We start from the raw sequence: 4244 nt of genomic DNA, 5'->3' as shown, positions 1-4244 counted from the left end.
AACTGCCAATTTGCCACTTAATAATAATTGTTTCAAATTTTGGTACAAAGCCAGCAGTTTTTTAGAGGGGGGGATCAGTTGATTACTTTGACTTCAGTACTTGATTTGGTACTTATTTTATTGACCCCAAAAGGATGAAAAGCAAGTAAAAATAATAATGATTTAAAATTTTGGCACAAGGCCAGCAGTTTTGGGGGAGGGGATAAGTTGATATCATTAACCCCCCAGCACTCAACTGGTACTTATTTTATTGACTCTGAAAGGATGAAAGGCAAAGTTGACCTCGGTGGAATTGGAACTCCGAATGTAAAGATGGACAAAATGCCACTAAACATTTTGCCTGGCGTGCTTATGATTCTGCCAGCTCACTGCCTTAATAGTAATAATAATAATAATAATGTGGATGAAAATAATTAAGCCCATTTTCTGAGTTATCATTTTGTTGGTTGTGTTATCAGCTAGAAAAATTAGTTTTAATGACATGCATTTATATATACATACATATATATATATATATATATATATATATATATATATATATATATATATATATATATATATATATATATATATATATATATATATATATATATACACACACACACACACACACATATATATATATATATATATATACACACACACATACATACATCCACATAATAAAAATGTGGTGAACTGTACATATGTCAGAAGAATCCGTGAGTGATTGTGACACATTTCTACTCTCTCTCCTTTATGTGTGTCATTTTGAAAATACAAACTGGGTTTCATTTTCATTCTTAAATTAATAAAAATTTTAATTTAATTTGGTAATTAGATTCTAGAGGTTATTAAATGTGCATTGTTGTTGTTAGCATTGTTTAGCTCCAGCTGAGCCCTGACCCAGCATACCTTTGACTGAAAATATTCCAACCATGACCATCCTTTTATTCAGACACAGTGTACATTGTCCAATGTATCCGCCCATTCTATTAAAGTGGCAGGGTGTAATTTGAGGGAAATTTAGCTGTTATTTCTAACACATCAAGTGATACCATTTTGTTGGCTCAAAAATGCAATATCTTATGAGCAGTTAAAAAAAAATTGCAATAGTCAAACTTTTAAAGATTTTGCTGTTATCTTCTGAGAAACATTGAAAAGATGAGTAATATCTTTATATTTGTGTTTACCAACCTAAATCCTCCAAACATCTCAGATGCTAGGGATTCAAATCAGGTTATCAATAATCATGAAATACTGATCAATCAACTATTGATCACTGGTTAACAAGATTGTGAAATTTTTCTTTTATCTATGACAAAATACAACTTAAATGTTTACATTTTTCAAATTTTTTTCATCTTAAAATTAACTGTTTAGCAATTGATTAATTATTTGGGTTTACCTCACAACCCAAGGTTCATAAGTTTAAACCTTCCCTCAAATATTGTTTTTTTTTTTTTTTGTCCTTAGGCAAGACAGTCTACCCTCTTTGCCCCAGTCTAGTCAGCTAGAACAATAAGGAGGCTAATGTGAAGTAAAGAATTAAATTAGAAAAAAGAATAAAGGTAATAAACAGTTGGATTGATTGTAGAATGTTTAAAATGACAGATATATTCTCAGCCATGGCTCAAGATAAAAGAAATGATATAAACTCATTGTGGCAACAATTTGAAATGATATAGAATTTTGGATGAAGATTTGTTCCACTTTACAGTACAAAGTATTTAAAGGAGAAAATATAAATTAAAAATTAGAAATTTACTGAATTTATTTTGTAGTTATTTCAGTTCATACTGAATTCTTATTTTTAGATGATTATATTTTGTTTAAATTTAATTTCTTAAAAAATATTTAATAAGAAAGATTCAAGAAATACCTTTAGTTATAAACATCCATAAAGAAGTGTAAATATTCTGTTAACCCTTTTCGTAGCAATCCACCTGAGATTGCCACTGGCTTTTTGATACAAAAATCTCATGTTTTAAAGTGTTTATCTTTAAATTAAAACCCTTCATTAATTCATTAATTGTACATAAGAACCTTTTGTTATGTCTTTAAAACAGATTAATAATGAGAAATTTGTTTATTTTGCCAGATCCCTCAAAATCCTTATATATTTTCAAAATTAGCTGAAATACATTGACAGTGTATTTTATTAAGATTATGGAAATGAAAGGGTCCATGGATCCATCTTTGTTAGGGAAAGTCTGATTGTCCTTAACATTGACTTTTGAGGGATAAAGTATTGTTTATATAGGATTGGAAATTCTTAAAGGAATATGATGATAATGAAGACAAAACTAACAACAACAATAATAATAATAGTTGTTTCTGATCTAGATACAAGACCAACAAGATTTGAGGGGAAGGGGGGTTAGTTGATACCATCATCCCTTGTACTTCACTGGTACTGTATTTTAACAACTCCAGAGGGATGAAAGAAAAGTAAACCTCAGTAGGATTTGAACACAAAATTTAGAGTTGAAAGAAATATTAAAAAGTATTTTATCTCACACAAACAATTCTACAACAACAACAACAATAATAGTAATAATAATAATAATTATAATAATAATAATAATAATAATAATAATAATAATAATAATAATAATAATAATAAAAAATGGTTTCAAATTTTGGCACAAAGCCAGCAATTTTTTGTGGCAGGGTAAGGTGAGGTAATTCAATTACATTGATTCCAGTATTTGACTGGTACATTTACTGTAGTATTTTAAACTCAGCACATAAAAAGGACAGAAGAACTGCTACCAGGCATTTTGTCTGATGTGCTAATGATTCTGCCAGCTTGCCATCTTCTTTAAATTTTGGCACAAGACCAAGAATTTTGAGGGGAGGGAGCAAGTAGTACTTGACTAGTTCTTTATCAATACTAATACTTGACTAGTGCTTTATTTTATTGACTTTAACCAGGTGAAAGCTAATGTTGACCTTCGAAGGATTTGAACTCAGGACATAAAGAGCTGGAAAAATGCTGCTAAGTATCCTGTCTGATACACTAACAATTCTGCTACACTGCCGCCTTAATGATAATCCTTCCTACTATAGGTACAAGGCCTGAAATTTTGGGGAAGTGGGCTAGTCAACAACATTGACTCCAGTACTTGACTAGGACATATTTCATCAACTCCCAAAAAGATGAAAGGCAAAGTCAACCTCAGTAGAATATGAACTCAAAATGTAGAAGGCTGGAAGAAATGTCACTAAGCATTTTCTCCAGCATACTAACGATTCTACCAGCTAACCACCTTTTTAATAATAATTTCTAACTTAAGTACATTTACATTTTAAAAGGAGGGGAATAATAAATTAGACTAACCCCAGTAATTAACTGGTACTCTATTTTATTGATCACAGATGGATGACAGGCAAAGCTGACCTTGGTGAGGTTTGAACTCAGAAATATTCAGAAAGGATGCAAGTAAATATTGTAAGGCATTTTTCTGGTACTCTACTGATTCTGTAGTAATAATAATAATAATAACCCTGTCTTTATTGAATACTAAGGACCCATACATACAAAACATGTCATACAAGGTGAGTTACAAAATATGTGGGGGCTTTATATATATATGAAATGGTTAGGGTGATGCAGAAACATACAGTGATAAATAATAATACAAATAATATTGATATGAATTTTTTTCATTTTCTTTTCCATTTTCTATCACTAATTTCATAAATGAACCATTTACTGTGCAAGAAACATTTTTTCATTCTATTTGTCTTTTTTTTTTTTTTTACTAGATGTCTTATTTATTTCTATATTTTATTATTTAATAGATCTGTATCTCAGAATTGGTCAGAAAATTTACTGTAAAAGTCTCAGACTGCACCAAAAATTGTAGGTACAATAAATAATACGTCTATACAAAACAAAACAAGAAATATATAAATAAAATGAATAGAATAAAAAGATGCATTTCTAAGATAGCAATTTCGAAAGAAAACAGCAACAAGAACAACAACATCAAAATAAATATATTCTTTAGAAGGCAAAAAGGAAGTAGAAGGTGTTTCTTCCCTTGAGAATAAAGTTTTCTTAGAGAGAAAATTACTGCAGTAATTGAAACTAGAACGACAGAATGATGGAATGATAAGGTAAAAGAATGATAGAACGATATAGTGATAGAATGAGATGTAAGTAGTATAGAACATTAAAAAAATGTCTATGGAAATAATAAATGGTAATGACATGTGTATGTGTACACACACACACACACACACACACACACATATAT

The sequence above is a fragment of the Octopus bimaculoides genome, chromosome 5 (assembly GCF_001194135.2).
Source record: "Octopus bimaculoides isolate UCB-OBI-ISO-001 chromosome 5, ASM119413v2, whole genome shotgun sequence".
In the NCBI taxonomy this organism is placed as follows: domain Eukaryota; kingdom Metazoa; phylum Mollusca; class Cephalopoda; order Octopoda; family Octopodidae; genus Octopus; species Octopus bimaculoides.
Note: the sequence above shows the minus strand (reverse complement) of the source record.